This window comes from Stegodyphus dumicola, chromosome 6, assembly GCF_044657685.1.
Source record: "Stegodyphus dumicola isolate Sdum_Otavi_A_Nest chromosome 6, ASM4465768v1".
NCBI classification, from domain to species: Eukaryota; Metazoa; Arthropoda; class Arachnida; order Araneae; family Eresidae; genus Stegodyphus; species Stegodyphus dumicola.
In genome coordinates this window covers 186313443-186329204 of record NC_140773.1, presented here as the reverse complement: position 1 = coordinate 186329204, position 15762 = coordinate 186313443, and positions in this window count along the sequence as shown.

Below are 15762 nucleotides of genomic sequence, written 5' to 3'. Positions count from 1 at the left end.
AGGTTTGAATCATAATAATTGGTTAATTAACATTAACAATCTCCAACTATGAGAAAAACTCAGTTTCTAAATCTTATGCTAAAAATGTTGATGGGGAAAACATACCAGTAAGTAGGATTTGAAAAGTTATTCTTAATGTTTTTTGATAAATTGAAATTTTCTTTAACTAGACGAAATTTGATAAGTCAAAAGTTTTTTCGATTGAAACTTAAAGTATTTTGTTTGTACTTTCTTTTCGTTACGCCAAAGTCAAACATGATCAAGATATTTCTTATGTCTCAACGATCACGATGTTATCCGAATATCGGGAGACACCTTCTTAAAGGTGCCAGAACATTTTTTGCAGGTTGGTCTTTGTTTGAAAAGACAGATTCCTCATAAGAGTGCTTCAGCACAAAGGCCTCCGATCTGTATCTTATGCAGGTCAGTTTTTAAATTGAAGAGGGAAGGAAACGAAGCTTCATGACGGTGACGGAAAGTTTATGCCATAATATTGTTATGGGAATAAAATTGCCATTTACTTTGCTAATCTCTAAAATTCTATTTGCAATGTGTTGCCCCATCATAAAGGCTGACTTGCGCCACTATTTATGCTAGGTCACTGGTATGAAGGTTTATGTCTTTTCGGAACTGTTTATGACTTACGCCAGTACTTTCCTTAAAATCAAATGTGAGTCCTTTCAGACTTTTTTTAATGCAGTACTTTTGTTCTTGGGGGGAAGGCGGAGGGGAAGTAAGATCACCAAACTTTCAAATGTATCTGCTATCCACATAATAACGAGATCTACGTGATTCCATGACAACACCATACCGTAGAGTCATTAAAGTTTTTTTTTTTTTTTTTAAAAAGCGGGAGAAGAAATGAAAAATGTGCAGTGCCTTCGCCGGGACTCGAATCTCGACCTCTTGAATTACGCACCGAGTGTGTTACCGTTACTCCACGAAGGCATGCAGAAAAGAGGAAGAAATACTTTATAATAAGTTAAGTTCCTTATTTTTTTTTTTTTAAATCCAAACAGCAGAAATACACGCAATAATTTTCAACGGAATTTTAAGAGATTGGTGTCACTAGAACTGAAACCAATACAGAACTTCAAATTCATAGTCTAATATTAATAAAAAATGTATTTCTATCATTTTAGTGATCCATTTTTAATGACAGAATTATTTTTTCTATTTCTTAAGTTTTTACATTACAGTTAATTTCAAACAGTTATTGAAATTGATTTCATTTTATGCAATAAATATCTTTTTTTTTTTTTTTTTTAAAGTACTAGAACTTACTGAAGTGTTGAAATATTTTAGAAGCCAAATTTGAAACTCTGATTACTTTTACAGCACATTTTTTTCCCCCCATGGCAACGACTTTTGCAAAATGTATTTTGAAGTTAAGGAAAACCCATGTTTTGATTTCAATTTTAGGAAAATCTTTTGCGCGTTTTAGGAGCATCCGATATGGATTTTTTTTTTTAGACGTCAAAGTCATTTTCAAAACCACTATTTATCTTCTATAGAATTTTGCTAAATCTGTATTTTTTACATCAGCGTGAAATATTGTATATAGTAATTCATAAATTTTTTCATAGGGAAGCATATGAGAAACTTTTACTGTAGTTAATTAAAAGTAACTCCAGCAACTGATTTTGATCTTGTAAAAACACACAATTTCATATGTGATAGAAGAATTTTATATGTAATATATATTTGACTTCTTATCAAACTAAATTTTTCTTTTCTAAAAATATTATTCTTTATTTTATCTTATTATTCTTTAACATTATCTTATCTTATTAAATATTATTCTTTAAAAATTTTCCGTTTCCCTACACTGATAATCTTACACGGTGATTTTGCTGTGTCAAAATACCACTTACTGGAAAGCAAGTTTAACGTGAAGAGAGCGCCATCTATTAGCGCACATGATAACTTTCATAAACCAGCGAAAATTGTTGCAAATTTTATACGTTGTTAAAATACACCATACAGGTTAAATTTTCAGTCTTTTCAAGTATACACGGAAAAATTACCAATCATTTCAGTCATTTGCTAGATGCATCATGATATAAAATACTACTACTTGTCGGAGATTTTAGCAGTTTTCCACTTTTGTTAACAGTAAAAATATAGTATGGGATCATCCGAAAAGTTCTGTGATTTATCAAATCAAAGCGTGTTTTTGTCAATTATTTTGTTACTACTGGTACGGAATGACCTTGATCAAAGCATATGTTTAAATACAGTATTTTTTGTTCGTGTTGTATCATTTTAGCCTGTGTTCTGAGACATAATTTTTGTTTCACTCAGTGCTAAGGAAGCGGAACCCAGAAGTTCATTTTCGTCGTACTATATACTTTCGTTTTAAAAAAGAAAAAAATATTTGTCAGACTACTCGTAAAACTTATGCTATATATAGATAAAGTGCTGTTTGTGATGACACAATTCAAAGGTAATTTAAGAAGATTAAGCATAGAAATTTAAACTCGAAGATGAGGCTCGCTCTTGATGACTATCCTCTGCAGAAAATGAACTTTTTAAAGAAGCTATCGCTGAAAAACAACGTTTTACAGTTCAGGAACTATCAAACAGACTCCAAAAAGTATAGTGCATGATTATGTGAAGCAAACTGGGTAAATAAACTGCCACGATGTATGGGTACCACATGTTCCCATATTGTTACTTCATATTCATCATTTCATTCTTATTTATTTGTTTTATTTTTTTCATTCTTAGTTATTTGTTTTAAAGTTTCGACAGAACACAGTCGCCTTCACAGCCGATATAAAACAAGAATATCTAAAAATTTTGATCGATCCTAGTGATAAAAATTTTACTTCTGGCCTGATGATGTCGGTTCTAATTCATATCAAGAACGAACTTTAAGAGTTTTATTTAAGACCAATTTCATATTTAATAACTGCAACTCTGAAATGTCATTTAGATAAATGTAAAGAGGAATTTCCCGGTACTTGCAAGTTATTGTCAGAAAATTTTTATATAGACGGTTTAATTGGAGGCGAAGAATACGCGGAAGCGGCTTTGAAGATGAAAGTGTGGGAATTTTTAAGAGGTAGCATGATATTACGAAAATGGGAAACTAATTACAAGAACCTTCGAAAACTGTAGAAAGATACTGAATTCGACAGCGATGAGGAAAGTGTTGTAACGTTTCCCGACAATAATGGGATGTAGCGCATAAAAGGAAGATTAGAAGAAAGAACGTTGTCAAAGGATGAGATTAACCAGTGCTTCTTCCTAAGCAGCCTAAACTAAAAAATTTCATGCTAGAATGCTCGCCTGCTACCTGGCAGCCTGGGTTCGTTTCCCGGCCGATGCACCACTTTGTTCCGCATTCGAAGAGGGCGACTGCAACGCTGGATTTTTCGAATACGAAAGATTTCTTGACATCGGTGGTTTCTAAACAAATTAATCTTGTTTTTGGTGCAAACAAATTTTAGCGACTATATTGTCTTTTTATAATTTAATTTAAAAAACAATCAACAAGATACGCCACATTAATACAGCAAAACAACACACCGGCGCTGCAATTTTTACATAACGCAAACATTTAGAATACTCTCATTTTTAGCCGAATAACGGCCTCTTGCGATGAAAAGTTGCAACACCCCATACTTTAACAGAACAGAATATGCCTGCTCGAGTTTCGGCATGTGATTTGTTTGATTAAAAGAAATACAGAAGCTTCATTTTCGAAATTGCTCCTTACGGAGATGAGAGGGATACAAAAATGAGAGGAGAAAAATAGAAACATGGAGAACAGAAGAAGGAACATGGGGTAGGCTAAACGAACCTCTTTTAATAACATCGAGAGGGGGCTACATTCCAAAAAAAAGTAATGCTTAGACTATAAATTGTTGCCACCAAATTAGAAAATAAAGTAGGAAAAATATTATCACAAATGACAGTTTTAAAAGCTGAAATCGAAGCAAAGCGTCTAAAACTGACAGTCAAAGAAGTTTGTTTTTCATAATGACAATGCTCGTCCTGCATTTCAATGAATGTTGGACGAAAGCTTATTGAGTATGGCTGGGATATTTTGCGCTCCACATATTCAATAGGCCTTCCTTCCTCGGATTTTCATTTCTTTAAGACATTTCAAAATTCTCTGAAAGGTAGAGAGTTTCTTTGGACACCTCGATAAATTCTTTGCGAATTAAAACTTATAACGTTTTAAAAAAATAATTTTTCACCTGCCAGAGAGATAGGAAAATGTCATAAAACGTAATTGTGCTTACATGTGATTCAATGAAATTTGTATTAATAAGAAGACTTTCCGTATGACCGTATGACCCAATATCATGCGTTACAACTAGTTTTCTCAAATAAATTTGAGTAAGCATATTTCAACGAAAATATCCATTATAACCGCTATCGAATGCAATTTAACGATGTTTTTGCGTGATATCTGTACGTAAGGACAGAATAAAAGACTCGTTTCCTCCAAAAAATTATAAAACTGCTTTAAAATTAATTCTGAAGAGAATTTTTCTTGGCGTCTGTACGAACGTATGTACGTATGTACGTATCTCGCATAACTCAAAAGCGAGTAGCCTCAGAACGTTGAAATTTTGTATATAGGACTGCTATAACATTTAGATGCGCACCTCGTATTTTGGTTGCAATCGGCCGCACCAAACGTATATAAATATATTTATATATATATATCCACTCTGTTACCCGGCTCAGTGATCTCAGTTTTTTTTTACTCTTATATGTTTGTAAATTGTACATTTTTTCCTTTAAAAATGATTGAATTATGTTATCTTCCGGTTAAGGTGTTTATGCCTTTAGTAAATCTTATGCAATATTTTTAGAATTATCAACAATTTTAAAGTTGTTTAAGTGCCGCTAAGCCTTTTTTTTTTTATGGCGGCCTTTGATTGTTTACATTTGAAACAGCAGACTAGTGGAGTTGTTGCCAATCTAGAGAACTGAATAACTTTCCGTATGACCCAATATCATGCGTTACAACTAGTTTTCTCAAATAAATTTACTACGCGACTCTTAAACGAGTGTTGTATTTCCAAGGTACATAATAAAAATTTTTTTGTTAATTAAACTAATTGTATAAATAATATTTATAAAGTTGTTAAGTAGATATTTTATACTAAATTATTAAAAACAAAGATAAAATTATTAAGAAATATTACGTTTAATCAGTTTTAAATGTTTCAGTTTCTTTCATTGTTATTATATGAATATACTCTTCTGATTTAAAATATAAGCTAGAGATTTTTCAATGCACTTATTGGCAACAGCTCTCAGAGTCTGCAGTTCATCAAGCGAGGATGATCAGTGGGCTGGAAATGTAATTTAATCTAAAAAACGTAGAAATTCTTTTGTTGATATAGACATTTTTGTCGACAAAAAATTTTTAAAAAACATCACGTTGTATTAATTTGGAGAAATTTAATTAAAACGCTTGTATTAAATTAAGTAAACTGACTTGTAATTCTTTCATATTAAATATTTCATAACGCATTTCTGTAGTTCCCATGCTTTGGAAAAGAATGAAAATTTATAATAGAAATAGTCCTTCTATAGTATGTTCGAAAAAGTAGCAACAGACTTTAATTTTTTATTTACTATTAACAAACATAAAGTTCCTGCAGCACGAAAGCAGTTTCAGCAAAATGGGTGAGACAGCTGTGTAAAAATAAAACTGAATATTTTTATACCGGGTGCTCCAAAAATGAGTAATGGATTTTGTAAATCAATAAAAAAAATGTGATGTGTACACCACATGACTTCCTTGTACGGAATATTAAATTATACGCATTTTTTCTTGCATTTCATTTAAACTTATTGGATTGAATTACATCTACTTCGCCGACAGCGCATAAACCACAATAGAATAAATGCATTCTTTAAAATTAACTCTAGTATTTGTTTACCATAACGACACTCTGGCGCTAGATTCACTTAACAGTATTATATTTCGTTCATATTATAACTCATAATGCACAAAATTTATATCATTTAAAGAATATAATTATCTAATCGTTGCCACATGTTCTATTAAAATACTATAATAAAGCTAGAATGATGTATAAAAGAAATTAAGCAAACAAAACAAAAAAGAAACAGTTTTTCACAGACGATTGTGTATCGTCTAATACTATCGTATATACGATAGTATTTCTCATTCAATTAATTCAGTTCTCACTTCGCGAGAAGGCAAAAATACATAAAAACTCAAAATATCTATATTAAAAATTACGAAGTAAATCTTAAACACTTATTTCCTCGAAAAAATTACAGAAAGAATTAAGCATGATTTAATTGGCAATGAAGGCGTTATCTTTGTTGTTGCGAAGCTAAGTTTCTCTAGATTGGCAACAACTCCACTAGTCTGCTGTTTCAAATGTAAACAATCAAAGGCCGCCATAAAAAAAAAAAAGGCTTAGCGGCACTTAAACAACTTTAAAATTGTTGATAATTCTAAAAATATTGCATAAGATTTACTAAAGGCATAAACACCTTAACCGGAAGATAACATAATTCAATCATTTTTAAAGGAAAAAATGTACAATTTACAAACATATAAGAGTAAAAAAAAACTGAGATCACTGAGCCGGGTAACAGAGTGGATATATATATATAAATATATTTATATACGTTTGGTGCGGCCGATTGCAACCAAAATACGAGGTGCGCATCTAAATGTTATAGCAGTCCTATATACAAAATTTCAACGTTCTGAGGCTACTCGCTTTTGAGTTATGCGAGATACGTACATACGTACATACGTTCGTACAGACGCCAAGAAAAATTCTCTTCAGAATTAATTTTAAAGCAGTTTTATAATTTTTTGGAGGAAACGAGTCTTTTATTCTGTCCTTACGTACAGATATCACGCAAAAACATCGTTAAATTGCATTCGATAGCGGTTATAATGGATATTTTCGTTGAAATATGCTGCCTGAAACTTTCAATACTTCCTTTTTACTTCGTACAAGGAAGTAAAAAGATGGAATGCTATAGATATGTATCGTTTACAGTCTTATGCTTAGGAAATCAGGGAATTTTATCCCACCAAATTTCAAATTTAGTTAACATTTTCACCTGCAGGTGGCGCTGAAAACTATGAAAAATAAAAACGGTAAAAAAAAATGCAAGGACTGTTGCAAAAAAACTAAACAAAGACATTTTCAATGTAACCCCCATTTTCTGCAACAACGTGGTGCAGCCTTGGGCAAAAATTTCCAGACATCCGTTCAAACATGTCACTTGGAATTGTCTCACATGCAGTACAGATGTGCTGCTTCAACTCCGCAATTGTTTGTGGAGTTTGGCGGTATACCACATCTTTCAGGTACCCTCAAAGAAAAAAGTCGCAGGCGTCAAGTCTGGCGAATAAGGTGGCCATGCCATGCCACTTCCTGTATGCATGTCGTAATCCAAGGCAATTACTCGATCACTGAAATTTTCGTTCAAGAAATCAAATACTGCAGACGTCCGATGTGGACGAGCACCATCTTGCATGAACCAGAAGGCATTCGAACGGTCCTCCAAAGCAGTATCAATCACCACGAATTCTTCCAGAATTCCAAGATATCGTACAGCTTTTATCGGTTGCGCCGCAGCCCATACCATTATTTTTTATGAATGCAGGGATGAAGGTTCAGCAATATGAGGATTTTCGCTTCCCCAAATTGGCGAGTTCTGCTTGTTGACATAGCCATCGATGTGAAAATACGCTTCGTCGGAGAACTATATGTTGCCAACATCGTGTTCACCGTTATCCACAAGTTGCAGCATGGCGTTTGTGAAATTATAGCGTGCATTAATGGCATTTGTACTGAGGGGTTGGTGAGTATGGGAACATGTGAAGGCTGTCACGCATGAGACAGTGAGTGCTCATTCTTCGGAGTCCAGTACAATATGCAACAGGGCGTACGGAAGTCCGGGGCCGCTGGCCGCTGTTGGATAACCTGATGTACGGCTTCAGCATTCGATTCTGTAACTGGATTCGATTCTGTATTGGAAATGTAACTGCAAGGCGTGGCGCCTTGCAGTTACATTTCCAATACGGTCATCATTCACACTCGAATTTTTGGAATAGAGTCCTTATCGCATTGTCTGACGGTACTATTCTCACATGAAATTTTCTTTGGAAACTGCGCCTCGTTTGAACGAAACTGTGTTCCAGACGGTAGAACTCTAACACAATAAATATCCGCTTTTCAAAGGGAAAAACCATTCTGGTACAGCGGACTTGCAATCTCAACAGCACACGCTATCAGCTTCACGATGAGCTACAGAACGGCGAGCTGAAATGCTTCGTTTTAACCAAAGAATCTGTACCTACAGATTCTTTGGTTTTAACTATACCTGTTACAGATCGCCTGCAGCGCCACCTGTGGGTTTAAATGTTAACTAAATTTGAAATTTCGTGGAATAAAATTCTCTGATTTTCTAAGCATAAGGCTGCAAACGATACATATCTATCGCATTCCATCTTTTTTTTTTATTGATTTACAAAATCCATCAGTCATTTTTGGGACACCCGGTATATTCCCCACAGAGAAAAAAATTTAGACAGAAATTGAAAACGAAAAGATTTAAATATATAACGCAAAATGGCGGATAAATTTACAAAACTAGTTTAATGACTTGTTAAACCTTTTTATGATGCTCTTAACCAATGTAAGAGATATTTTTTTTTTGGCAATGGCCTATAAAGGCATTGGCTACAACTACGGCCAGAAGTGGTGGCCATTTTATTGGGGAGGAACCTAATGGGCTGCCACCGATACCTCATATGAATGAACAGACAATTTTATATCCATACCTTCTGCGGGATTCGAACCCCGGCCCTCCGGTATCTCAGTTAGACTCCCCTAACCACTATAGCATCTGAGCGGCTCCAATGTAAGAGTAATTCAAGATATTTCATAACAAATTTAGGAAGTAGATATAAAACAAAATATGCTTTTTTCGATTAATAATAGTTCCACCTCTTTTGAAACGGCCATTTCCTGTCAACTTAACTGGTTCTTTGAAAGTATTTATTAAGCATATCTCTGCCATTTTTACAAATAAATGCATGCAACATTTTGTTTTTAACTAATTAAATAATGACAAATATTTCAAAAAACATTTCTAGTCTACATACATCGTACATCATCTGCATACATCATACAAAAAAAATTACATTTTATTTATTTTTTTAACAGAACCATGCTTACTACCCACAACGTTGAGAGTGCATGCTTTAAATTCATTACGTTGCTTTGAGAAATTTCCACTTAAAAATATATATGATGAAAAATTGAGGAAATAAAGCTATAGCTTTCTAATATCCTACGTATCGTTTACAATACAGTTACAGAATCATTTTTTTTTTACTCATGTGCGTGTCAAAATTAAGTTTTACAGAGATTTCGATTACTAAAAAGAAAAATGTGACTAGCGGAACGCCTTCAGCCCAAACATAGATATTTCATTATGTTAAGTTTCATAAGTTAAGGCCACGGTTTTCAGATAAGTTCAAGAATGCTGTGAGAAATTTCTCAAAACTATCTTGAAGTGATCTGTCATGGTACAATTCCCACTGACATAAAGGTCGCACGAAGTAAGGTTAGGGTCAAAGCCCAATAGATAAAGGTTATCTCCTGTAAACGATTTTTCTCTCGTACGCAGAGGCATCACAATAGATAGAAGAATGAACAACATCGACCAAAACATGCCAAGAATTCTCTCCACCCACCTTCACCTTTTCTAAGAAAATGATTTGAAGAAATTTTAGGTTACCGCAACGGTTTTTAGGAATAAAACAGAGCTAAGAAAAATCATAAATTACTAGTGCTGCAAAGGTTTCATGGAAAGCCACACACTCAGCTTAGAGAAATCGACAGCTTATTTAAGAATTAAACGGTTAAAAAACGATTATTTTACGTTATTTGATTACTTATTGCAAAAATTAAATTAAACTTAAGGCATTTAAAAAAATTATCGATTAATAATATCCCGTGCATACGCTGTTTTATATAAAGAAATATTTATTATATAACCAAGATATGTATTAATACATCATATTAAAAGGTTTTTATCAATTACATTAATTACACGAATTAATAAAATTTTATAAAACTATGTAAATTTTTATAAAATTATTAATTATAAAGTAATACTCCGCGAAGAATTTAAAAATTTTATTACTTAATTTATGTAAATTAGTAAGTGGTCGCTGTTAAGTAGCTCATATTTTGCACTGAGAAGCAATGCAGCTCTAAAATTCACAAAAATAAAAAGTAATATATATTATAAATTACTAAAGAGTACCTATGTTGTTCTTGAATTGGCAAGTTTGTTACATTGGTAATAGTTCAGTACTGACATTTCAAAGGTAAAATGAAGATCTTATGCCTTAGAAATGGTAACGGCTCTCAAAATTCGCAATCTACGAGAAAGAACACAATGTTATAGTGCAAAGTACCATAATGTAACTGAACGCAAAAAATAGAAATATTTGATTTCCTACTCTTCTAATGTTAAACATAAGGAGTACGTTGCAACCGTGACCAAATAAAACCTTCTACTGTAAATAATAATAAGGATTTTAAATTAAAAAAATGGATTGTAGTGTAATTAATTTAGTCTCACGTGAAAAATCAAACACAGTTATATATAAATTTCATTGGGATTATTGGAGAATTTAGCTTATTTGGTACCGATTGTAGTAAAACAAGAGAAGCCTCTCTGTCTAGCACATGTCTATCAGGGATACTTTCGATGGGAAATTTGATACTTTATGACAATGAGGAAAGCTGCGAAAACCTCAGTTGACTAGTCCGATAGACAAGAACAAACCTGGGACGAACTGACTCTGATCAGCAAAATACGCGAATTACAGAAAGTATATAAAATTGAATAGCTGTAAATTTCAATGATCGATATATATTCATGTTTTTTTAACCCATTAAAAATTCTCTAAATTACTTCCAGTATAATTTGCTGCTTTAAAATTAGGCACTTCAATGCTACTGCCAGTACCCCTCCTACTTTGCTACATAATTTGTGTCACTATCCCTACACAGCATTTATTTTCTCCACATTATTCGAAACTGAACTTTAAGTCAGCCTTCGTTCGCGTGCTTTTCAGAAACGAAACAAAATGAACGGTAATGAAGAACGGAAAATAATTAAGTTAGTCTCTGTTTTTTCATCCCAAAGGAGCAATTTGCCCAGAAGGGCTATTAATTTCGTTTTGGCATTTTGCGTTGGTTCAGTATAAATATCGGGTCACTTTTCAAATTGTTGCCACCAAATATTGTCGTCCTGTGTTATATTTAAAGAAATTAAATAATGAAGAATCTGCATAAATGTATGTATTTTTCTCGCTTTGTGATAAAACATCGGTACCTAGAGCCATCAAATTTTGAATAACGTAATCTTCCATCGAATATGGGCATCTGGAAGCCCTAATTTGGAATTTAAAATTTGTTTTACTATCGATTTCATATTTTGTAACACTTCAACGAATTTTTGATTAACAAACTCAACGATTTTAAAGGGAGCACTGTACGAAAAAAAAAAAAATTATCTCTAGCGCGCGAGACTGTGTATCGGAAATTCTAAAGATATATCTTTTTTAATTATTTTGTGATATTGCTATTGAATTGAATTTTATGGTATAAGTGTGAAGAACATGATATTTAATAAATACAGGTAACACATAAAACGCCTCTTTGGGCGTAATTTAAAATCTGAAAGCTTTTATATTTTCCCCCGTCAACTGCTGTTTCTATAGTTATGAGCGAAATCGAAAACAGAAAATAACCTTGAAATTCCTATTTTAAAATAACAGGCTGTAACGTTCTGCGAAATATTTCTTGAAGCTTTTTAATTTCGCAATAAAGCTTCAAAATTATATATATATTAAAAAAAATCATTCTGAACTTTAATCTGAGGTACATTCATCAGTGTTATTTATTACTTTTTCCCATATTTCCAGCGTCCTGGATATAGAGGCCTTAGGTTTTAGTAAAAATAATGAACAGAATTACCTTCAGACATCATGATTCAACCTTAAAAATGTTGCATTAGAGATTCCGAGTACTTCGAGGTAAGGTGGTTACCTAATGATGTCAAATCAGAAGTATATAGCAGATAAGTTGTAATTTTCTATTCAAATTTTAAAATTTTTTCAGCGTTTGTCGTACGATGTAGCCATGATTTCAAAGAAAAGAACGAAAAAGATAAAAAGAAAAATTCTTTTTCAGTTAACTTGCGTAAGTCTTGCTCCCACCAGATTGCTTGAACCATGCCAGTTGCTTTAAATAATGATCTTCACTGATGGTTTTATTTTCAGAAAGCAGCTCATAAAGTATATAACTACAGGGTTACTACAAGATAATCCTGAACTTTTCCAGACTAAATGTTTTTGGGAGTGTGACGTCATTCCATGTACTGCCAAAACAACTACTACTGTTTTCGTTTCTACCACTTCTGTAAGTCAAGTGACGTCACTGAACTCGAGCGTCGAGAAGAGCATAACTAGACATTTTATGAATCCTTCAATTTTGCTTCCAAACATATAGTATTAACTGGATGAATGTATTTTGTGTTGTTAATGGTATCTTGTTTTTATCAGTTGTCTTTTGCATTTTATATTTTTGTAAATGATCAATTTTCCTTCAACGGAGAACTGTATTGAATATATTTTTTTTTTACTCTGGAGAGATAAGAAAGGCAAAATTCCGTTCATTACTTCAAATTTATACGCGACAAGTCCTGCGGAACAAGCACACTGAACCAGTTTAGAAAGAAAACATTTGCAAAAACTGTTTTTAGAAAAACGTGCACATATATAAACAAATATGTTTATATTTTTAATAATAGTTTTCCCTGATTTTATAAAGCTGGAAAACATTTACAATGTTTTCTATTTTGCTTTCTCTTCTTGAACTATCGCTTTCCGCAAAGAATTTCTGTCTCGCAATAAATAAAATCTATCTTATTTTCAAAAGCACTGCGAATAGTTAAAGACGTTTCATAGGCAGGCAATTTTTACTTAAATTTCCCACTTAAAGTACCTCTAAAATACATCGAATGTCCAGTAAAACATTTAATATATTGGAAGGGAAAGTGGGAAAAGGGTTAGTGACTGCCGTATCGAAGGACCAATTTCGAGTCCCGGAGAGATGAGCATGGATGTAAAATGTATGTCCCTTCATAGGAGGTAATGGTAGTCGCCTCTTAGGTACCTCCATAATAAAATGATCACCTCTTTCTGGCCTTAGTAGTGGAGAAAGCCTAAAATGGCCAGTGCCCGCCATTAAAAAAAAATTGATACATTTGTTTGGTACATACTGCTGTGCTGCATCTGCTGTTAGCTTAAAATCTGAATTTGTAAAACACTTAATAAAGTCTTCTTTAGATGATCGCATCTAAATGAAAACTTCCTAAGACAACCACCTAAGTTCATACGTGAATTTGGTCTTTTGTGGAAGAGGGTGGGTTAGAGGAAATGGCTAATAATAACATTCGCTTTCGTTACTTGATGATTATATTCTCAGAAACCTTCCAGGTGTGTTGGCCTTTTTTGGAGGTGATTGACGCGACAGGTTTTTCTTTTTTTCTAGCCATTAGCCGAAGAAATGCATTGCAGTCAGAGAAAAAAATGATGGTAAAAATTATATTTATGAGAATAGTTTCAGGTGTACCCTATTCTGGATTCGGAACTGAGACTCGGAGCGTGAAGGTGCGTAGTTCCCCTCGCTCTGTGCTACGTTCTGATTGCATTTCTGTTCAGTACCAGTGTTAGCACATAGAAGGTTTTCACATAGGTCTTCAGTGACCGACCTGTTGTAAAACGGCCTTAGTGCATTTTTACTGATTTAATATTTTTTTTTTTTTTTTTTTTTTTTTTTTTGCGACTTCGATAATTTACTAGTGTGAACCAAGATGGCTTTTCTGCTGCGAATGTTTAGAGAATTCGCCAGGCTCGAAGAACTCAAGAAAACTTCTACCCTAAACCCTGATGAAACGCTTAAGTTCCTGACCAAGATTATGTTCTTCCTGATGGATGACGGGACTTACTTTCAATCCCTGTGTCCAGGCGCCAATCTTCAGGATTTCCCGGAGCTGCATTCAGAGGTACAAGGACCGGAAGATATGGAGTTTCAACAAGTCAGAAATAAAAGTCCATGCAGCCCCGTCACCTGCGATATGGAACCTAAAGCCGAATTTCAGAACAACAGATATTCTGTCCTCCACGACAAAAGCGACGATAATCACGAAGCGGAAGCTGAATCCTCTTCAGTGATTCCCCAACCTAATAAAAAGCAGAAGAAAAAACATATCAAACATAAACTTTCGGAATCGGCTAAAGAGGTAATTTCATTTGGAGCGCAAGCCAAGTGTAATTTACAGGAAAGCATTCCTGCTCCCAAGCCCGTCACGACGGAAAACGCCACGACCGCGCCGGCCAATCAGGAAAGCCCCAACGAAGTCACCGTTCAACCGACCAATACAGAAGCTTCACAGGATGACGTTACAGATGGATTCCAATATCCGCAACGTAAAGATAAAATCCCGCCAATTACGGTAAAAGATGCTGATATCATATGGAAGCAGCTAATTAAGCTGTTAGACGACCATAAATGCCAGGATTATAATGCAAGCATGAAGGGGGATTATCAGTTTGACATAAAAGTCTCCACGACTGATTCCCACAGACAAATTACTGCTCTCTTCAGCAGGAAAGGAATAAAATACTACACGCATGTTTAACCAGACGAGAAAAACATTAAAGTGGTAGTAAGAAGCATACCTTCCTACACTCCGCCGGTTGACGTAGGAGAAGCTCTTACTGAACTTGGATATCAAGTTGAAAACGTGATACAACTCACATGACGCAGAGGCCCAGACATAGTTAAAATGCCCTTGTACTTGATCTTTCTCCCTCGTAACGACAAAAGCAGGACAATTCATCAGCTTGAATATTTAATTCGTCTCAGAGTGAGTGTTGAGACATACAAAGGAAGAAGAAGCCCTACGCAGTGCTATCGCTGCCAGGGTTTCTATCATGCACAAAGTACATGCAAACTCCCGCCTCTCTGTGTGAAATGTGGTGCCGACCATGAATCCAGGGAATGCGCAAAACCCAGAGACGCATCCCCCACTTGCGCAAATTGTGGACTAGATCACGTCGCAAGCTACAGAGCTTGCAGTGCCTTTCCTAAATCTAAGCCGCAAAATAACAGACTTTACTCAGAGCGGGTTATCACTAACAGCTCCCAGATGCAAAGTTCCAGAAATTCCGCGGAAATTTCGGAACTTTATCAAAAACTCACAGAAGCCAAAGAAGTGATTACTAAGCTCACCGCTGCTCTAAATATGCTTAAGGACTTACAACCAACTAAATTGGTTGAAAATGTAGTCAGGCCCCAATCCATCCAAAATGAATAATTTTTCTCGCTACTCGTATACACCAGTCAAAATCATGCTGTGGAATGCACAAAATTTAACAACGAAACTTCATGAATTCCAGGACTTTGTCAGAAGAGAGGATGTGGATATAGTATGTTTAATCACGGAAACTCATGTTATTCAGAGTAAAAATTTTCGTATGGCAAACTTTATGTCCTTTAGATGCGATAGGTGGCGCCACCGGAGCAGTGGCGTTATCATTTACGCGAAAAGGTCGTATGAGGCCTGTTTGATTAAGACAGACAACTCTAAGGCGTTTGAAATGGTGAAGGTTCAAGTAAAGCTTCCCAGGCTTGGAAAAATTAA